The 7,894-nt window shown below is 38.5% G+C and overlaps 1 long non-coding RNA gene across 1 annotated transcript; it reads left to right on the top strand.

Annotated features, from left to right (window-relative positions):
* Window positions 1-4,532: 4,532 nt before the first annotated feature.
* LOC128508792 (uncharacterized) lies at window positions 4,533-6,573 on the top strand. The gene is made up of 3 exons (XR_008355949.1): window positions 4,533-4,728; window positions 5,382-5,454; window positions 5,733-6,573. It is a non-coding gene; the product is annotated as an uncharacterized LOC128508792 (long non-coding RNA).
* The last annotated feature ends 1,321 nt before the right edge of the window (window positions 6,574-7,894 follow it).

The raw sequence follows: 7,894 nt of genomic DNA, 5'->3' as shown, positions 1-7,894 counted from the left end.
TTTAAAATAATAATATTAAAACATATTTATTAAAAATAAATTTTAAAACGTCAGCTGAAATTTTATTTTTATTTAGTAGTTAATCATACTGAACTAGCAAGTTTTACATAAATAAATAAATAACTCAGCTAAGTTGGGCTATTGTAATTTCATGCTTATGGGATGTAGTACACCACATGGTACAGAAACTTTTTATCTTATATTATATCAGATAACACACACATTGTTTATTGTAGGTTTATCGTGTCTATTATCGTGTTGTAGAAAAGATCTCTCTCTCCCTCTCAAACACAACCACACACATGCGTGTGCGAGCAGAGACAGACACACACGCACAGGGAAGGAAAGAGCAAAAGGTTACGGCATTCTCATTTAAACTGTTACAATTTGTACAGTTTTAGTAATAAAATTGTACAGATTAGTTTAGATTTGTTTAGTAATAAACCACCACTTTCCCAATAAAAGCCAAAAGTCAAAGTGGTGCACTTTCCCCCAAACATTTCTCATTTTTATGGAATTTAATTTGATGGACTCTTTAAGATTCATCAATAAAGGCTGTAGAGCTCCACCATTCAAGCTTCCAAGCGCAAACATCTTTAGACCAGAGAATTTCTTAACTTTGTAGATACAGAATGTGCGTTGTCTCAAACCAATTTGCCGTTTATACAGATTCAGACAGACTGAATTTAAGATGGACCTGAAGCACAAACACACACACTGAAGAGCAAAGCAGAGATGCGCATTCACACCTCTGACCATCTTTTGTCTTGTAAATGAGGTACTGTATTCTTCATGTAGGTTGGGTGGTTACACACAGACACACACACACCTTTTTAATCACTGGATTTCATAGCGTACTAAGAATGATGGTGAAAAACAGTGAGGGTACTGTTACGATGCGGCTCACGTGAGGGGCAGAACTGTTCAGAACTTGCAGATCCACGGGCTGCTACCATGCAGAGTTCTGAATAGGCACACGGGTTATACACACCGCCTACAGGTATTCAGACTGAACGAGCCGCACCTGGCAGCGTGTCTAAATAAGGGTTCTGATACCTCCGCACTTTGTGTGAATATTAGGTAGCACCGGTAAGGTATCAGGGCCAAAGACAAAGACACAGGCAAAGCCCAAGTCTCGACCAGCACGTAGTAAAAAAGAGAAGACAGAGGCAAAGCCCCAGCCTCTGCTTGATTAAGACGCTGGCCAGAGAGAGAGAAAGAGAGAGCTGCGCGCAGCCGTGTATGAATGATCGCACCATCAGAAGAGCCCGCGAGGAGAGGATGCAGGAAATAGTTGAGGGTCAAGCGACAGTGCTTGATAGGCATAAGGAAGCACTAACTATGTTAATTTCGGAGATGTGTGGGATTAATAAGCGCCCGGAGTTAATTTTTGGTGGAGAAGCCAGATGGGGAACATCTCCTCCACCCCACGAAAGCCACTCCAAGCGCCGAGCCAGTCGCTCCCCCGGCTATAGGCACGAAGCCTCACCTCTGCTCATGGAGACAGAGCCTGAGGCTTTATACCCCGTCCTTGATTTTGAGCCACAGACGGGGTCACCCCAGGAGGGGGTGTTAGGTAGGACCCCAAAGCCAAGACTCCAAAAGTCAAGACAGCCGTGTAGTGTGTGCTTTCAGCTTCTGACAATAAATCCTCGGTAAGGGCAAGCACCCCGAGAGGATAATAGTTTTTGTTTTGTTTTCCAGAGCCCCGTCTGTTCTCGCGTAGACGGCGAAGCTCTGTTTATTTTGTGTTATTAGTTTTCATTTGTTTCCTTCTCTTCTCTTATTTTATATTAAAATATCCATTTTTAAAAACTATCAAAGATGAAACAGTTTAAATTTTGTTTCCCCCAAAGTATCAGACGTTTTGCAATTCTATGTTCAGAATATACAGTAGACCTGACCAAACATCATTCTAAAGCTGTTGCACTGTGACGTCATTCCTACTACAGCTCCCCCAACAGCTTGTTTAGGTTCCTCCAGTGGGTCCAAAAGTCCAGCCGTCACCCGTCTGACCCCCCAATCCTCCACAGCGGAGCTCTGATTAAAGAAAACAAGGGAATTTAGTGAAGACAAAGATATATAAACTTTACAGAATATCTAGTTGTAATAAAAATAAAAGATATTAGTAAACCTATTTACAACAGTCACCACTTAATCCGAATAAGGTGCATTAATTTGCCATCTTCATCTCTGTAGTGCAGTTTGATAGCGTCAGTTCGGCGGGGGTGGGTTGTTAAAATCATGTGATTGCAACTGAGCGCAGCTAAATTGCTTGCTTGTGTTAACGTGTTCTTGAGAACAAATCGTCATCTAGTAGTGGCACCATGTTAATGAATATATAGTGCTTGAATGGGCGTGTTTCCTGTGAAATCCTGACTCGCCTTTCTGGCAGGAGAGAGAGAGAGAGAGAGAGAGGTAGTGATGGGAAGTTTGAATTATTTTAGTAAATCGGTTCTTTAAATGTCGTTCATCAAAATGAAAGATTTTTTTTTTGAGTCATTTCGTTTTTTTGATCAGAAATAAATTGAAATGTTGCTTATATACACAAATTTTGGCTATAGTTCCAGTTATGAAAATATTAAAATGCAACTAAGGACATATAATAAACAGAATGAGTCGCTTACCTTATATCTTGCAGTCCTAGTCGTTCGTTCTTTTGAATCTATTGCACCGCATAGCGTCTATGGGAGTCACGTGACAAAAGAACGAACGACTCAGGACCGAAAAGACTTAAATGTAACTACAACCCCTGGCAAAAAGTATGGAATCACCTATCGCAGAAGATGTTCATTTAAATGTTTAATTGTGTAGAAAAAAAAAAAAAACAAGCACATAAATGCCACTTAAAAACAAACAAAAAAAAAAACAAAGAAAGATAACTATAGTCAATGACAACTGTTTTAAAGATCAAACAAAGGGGAAAAATTATGGAATCACACAAATCTGAGGAAAATTATATGGAATCACCAAATAAAAACACTGCTAGTACTTTGTTGCATCACCTCTGGCTTTTATAACAGCCTAAATTCTCTGAGGCACGGATTTAACTAGTGACAAACAGTATACTTCATTAATCTGTCTCCAGCTTTGTCTTATTGCAGTTACCAGATCAGCTTTGCAGGTTGGAGCCTTGTCATGGACCATTTTCTTTAATTTCCACCACAGATTTTCAATTGGATTAAGGTCCGGACTATTTGCAGGCCATGCCATTGACATAATTTTCTTTTCCTGTGGGAATGTTTTCACAGATTTTGCCCTATGGCACGATGTATTATTATCCTGAAAAATGATGCTACCATCACCAAACATCCTTTCAATTGATGACATAAGAAAAGTGTCCAAAATCTCAACATAAACTTGTGCATTTATAGAAGATGTAATGACTGCCATGTCTCCCATACCTTTACCTGAACTACAACCCCATATCATTAATGATTGTGGAAATTTGCATGTTTTCTTCAGGCAGTTGTCTTTATAAATTTCATTGGAACGGCACCAAACAAAAGTTCCAGCATCATCACCCTGCTCAATGCAGGATCGTGATTTATCACTTAATATAACTCTCATATATTCATCCGCAGTCCAAGATTGTCTTTCTTTAGCCCACTGAAACCTTGTTTTTTTCTGTTTAGATGTTAATGATGGGTTTCGTTTGGAATTTTCTGTATGTAAATCCCACATCTTTTAAGCGATTTCTTACTGTCCGGTCACAGACATTGACTCCACTTTCTGCCCATTTGATCCTCATTTGTTGTGTTGTGCATTTTCTGTTTTCAAGGCATATTGCTTTAAGTTTTCTGACTTGGCGCTTTGATGTCTTTCTTGGTCTACCAGTACGCTTCCCCTTTACAACCTTTCCATTTGATTTGTACTTGGTCCAGATTTTAGACACAGCTGACTGGGAACAACCAACATCTTTTGCAACATTCCGAGAAGATTTACCTTCTTCAAGAAGTTTGATAATTCTCTCCTTTGTTTCAACTGACATCTCTCGTGTTGGAGCCATGAGTTATGTCAATCATCTTGGTTCAACTAACATAACTCTTTTTTTAACTGCAGACTAATCAGATTCAGGTGTTTATTTTAGAAATGCAAAGTGCATGGTGATTCCATATAATTTTCCTCAGATTAATGTGATTTCATATTTTTTCCTCTGTTTGATCTTTTAAACAGTTGTCATCAACTATAGTTATTTTTCTTTGTTTTTTTTTAAAGTGTTTTATACAGCCACAGGGTTAGATTGTTAAATGAAAATAGTTTTGCGGCATGTATGTGCTTTTTTTTTCTTTCTACACATTTAAACATTTGAATAAACATCTTCTGATAGGGGTGAGTCCATACTTTTTGCCAGGGGTTGTACTCATTTCTGTTTCTTGTATACAAAATACGGAGATTTTTGCGACGTCTTGCGCATGCGCGCCCAATAGAAAATGAACGAATCACTCTCCGAGACGACTCGTTCATCTGAGTCATGTTCAAAAAGAACGAATCGTTCATGAACGACCCATCACTAAAGAGGGAGGGGGATCACGCCATTTCACACGGACTCGGCTATTTGCGGTGGCTCCTACTGTATATGTGTAAGATTTTTTAAGGCACTATGGAATGTCGAGGCTGACGTGGACACAGTGAAGCTCCAGGACTTATCATGGTGGAATATACAGTGAATTATAGCGTGATAACGTTATAATTTTCAATAAATTTGCAACTGGACACATTTAACAGGTACTGTTTAATATAAACAATTAATTGGATGTTAAACATTAGCTTTATACTAATGCCGAGCCGAGTGTAAATGTCAGTCATTAAAATGGTCATTTAGACAATTAAACACGCTGATGTAAAACATTAGCTCCACGGCATCTCTGTTACACACATCCAAATATGGAGTTATAAGCCAGCTAATATCACTATGGTAACCGCTAGCGCTTAGCATGGGGGAACTAGCTTGTTTATTCATTCATATTTGGACACATAGCTAATATAAACATTTATCTCCATTGTTTCTGTATAATTCCTGTCCAAATATGGATTTATAAGAAGCTCATATCACTATGCTAACCGCTAGCTTACTGAAAGAGCTAAGAGCTGACTAAAAGCAGACTATTACCTGTTGCCGAGTGCTAATTAGCCCTGAGCTAATTCTTAGCTGCTCATGTTATGGGTAATGTTTCAGATGATTAATGTATTGTTGTCCACAGTTTATTGAAGCTCATGATAATGTAGTAGCATCATCATATATCTTCTGCATAGTTAGCATTGTGGTTACACAGTGTATGTAACAGTCAAGAAAAAAAAGGGCTTTTGTTTGGGTTTTATTATAAAGTCATTAAATATGTGTTTATACGCCTTATAACATTGTGTTTTCCTTCTCACAGTGAACTGTATGTCAATCATCAACTGCCTGCAAATCATGTGATTTATACACCAGCTTTACATCCTAAGCAGAAGGTGAGGGATAACTTAAGAATTCACCTCTATTTTTTTTTTTAGGAACACCACTGAGCACATCTTAATGAGGGGGCACGGGCATGATGTGTGCATTAACACGTTAACAGTGTGCAGTACTTAAAGGCAAAAGTCAATAATTGTACACAGCATTACTAAAACCTTGCATTCTATAAAATGCATGTAATTGTGTGCGTGTGTATTTAACTGCTTAGTAACATCATGAAGTATTTTTACCAGACACTCATATTGACGTCATGTGTTTATTTTTCCTGTTGTAGATTGTCATTAAGAGGACGGACCTTGATCTTCACTCATTACCTGTGTTAATGCCCCCTGTTAGAACTTGTTATCAGTATAAAAGACACATATTGATAACCTCAAACAGTCACACTCCAAACTCCACTATGGCCAAGACCAAAGAGCTGTCAAAAGACACCAGAAACAAAATTGTAGAGCTGCACCAGGCTGGGAATACTAACTCGGCAATAGGTAAGCAGCTTGGTGTGAAGAAAACAACTGTGGGAGCAATTATTAGAAAATGGAAGACATACAAGACTATTGATAATCTCCCCCGATCTGGGGCTCCACGCAAGATCTCAGCCCGTGGAGTGAAAATGATTACAAGAACTGTGAGCAAAAATCCCAGAACCACACGGCGGGAACTAGTGAACGACCTGCAGAGAACTGGGATTAAAGTAACAAAGACAACCATCAGTAACACACTGCGCCGCCAGGGATTCAAATCCTACAGTGCCAAACCTGTCCCCCTGCTTAAGCCAGTACATGTTCAGGCCCTGAAGTTTGATAGAGAGCCTTTGGATGATCCAGAAGAGGTTAAAAAGTATGGTTGACAGTTATAAGTAAAATACTGTCAAGAAATAAGGATAAAGGTTTAAATTACCATTCAGTTTGTTGGTCCAGATGCCGATAATCGCAGAGTTGAAGACGAACGACTTCCTCGTGCATCCTCTTCAGAATAAAAGCTTCATAAATAAGTAATGACATTTGCAGCAAGTTCTGAAAAGTCTAAAGGACTGAAAATGATCTTTATAAGGCGGAGTATAGGGCTTAAATCAAACTTCACTCAAGCACACACACATGAAACACTTGCATACACATATATAAAACTTTCACACACACACATATATACTACTAAGTGCTCAAACAACTACATTTAGAAATGCGGTTATATATGAGAAATACAGTATAATGATCATCACTGTTCAATCACAATGCGTGAGGGCATTGCTGTGTTCAGAACTGTCCAAATGATGTCTGAATATTGTGGGAGAAAACGCAGGTGATGATTTGCAAACGCCAAAGAAAAATTGAAGCAATTCTGTGGCTAATATGTCAGTTCCTACATCAGATATTAAATATTTAGCAAAATGTGCTTCCCTCGCTTTCACTAATATGAACAATAACTAACTCTTGTGAATCCGACATGACTCCCTCCGCTCGATCAAATCCAGATACAGTTTCGAAAATTAAAACATTGCTACGACCCTCCATACCTCCATACCTCCATAAATAAATCATTGGCTGTCTTCTAAACTGTCCACTAATGTGATGTTTAAAAACATGTCCATATACATATACAAGTCCACATACATTGAAATCACTACACCCTACTTCCTACTCCATGTGCAGGAAATGTATGTTAAGGGAACTTCGCTTTACAAAATATCACCATTCGGAACACCTTAAACACTTCCTCTATGCGTTACCATGGTAACATAAGCACCTGACAAGATACCTGTCGCTGCTGCTGTAGAAATTTCATGCTACGGACATTAAATATAGAATATTTATTAAAACAAAATAAATAACCATTATAAAATATATAACGTATTGAAACATTTATAACTTATGATTCGACTAATTTACAAGATGACCAGATGTCCGTGTGTGCATATGGAGAGTTTGTGTGTATGTGTGCGCGTCTCATATGTAGTTGTTTAAGCACTTAGTAGTATATGTTTATGTGTGACTGTTTCATATACCTGTATGCAAGTGTTTCATGTTTGTGTGCATAAGTGAAATTTGATTTAAGCCCTATACAGCGCCTCGTACACACATATATTACACAAACACACACATTGCTCCTCACTCATCAAGAAAAGATCTTAACACAGCGCACATTCAGTCCACCCTGAAGTGAAGCAACTTCTGCTTCTCCATCGCCACCTGCAACGGCCTACCACTTTTAACATGAATTATTTTGACTGTTACAGGGACTTTTACATTTTTTCTTTATGTATAAGGTTTGTGCTTCTTCATCGCCACTTGCAACAGAATACCACTTCTGCATCTCTCTGTATATCACATTGTCTCCACACACTCCTCACTCCACTTCTCTATGCCACCTAAAATTTTGTTAATAAAGAGCAAACTTTTTCGTCTGCTACTGCATGCTCCCATATGTTCCTTCACCATCCGG

This window comes from Clarias gariepinus, chromosome 20 (genome assembly GCF_024256425.1).
Source record: "Clarias gariepinus isolate MV-2021 ecotype Netherlands chromosome 20, CGAR_prim_01v2, whole genome shotgun sequence".
Taxonomy (NCBI): Eukaryota; Metazoa; Chordata; class Actinopteri; order Siluriformes; family Clariidae; genus Clarias; species Clarias gariepinus.
The sequence above is the reverse complement of the archived record's forward strand: the minus strand, read 5'-3'. Positions and strand labels throughout refer to the sequence as shown.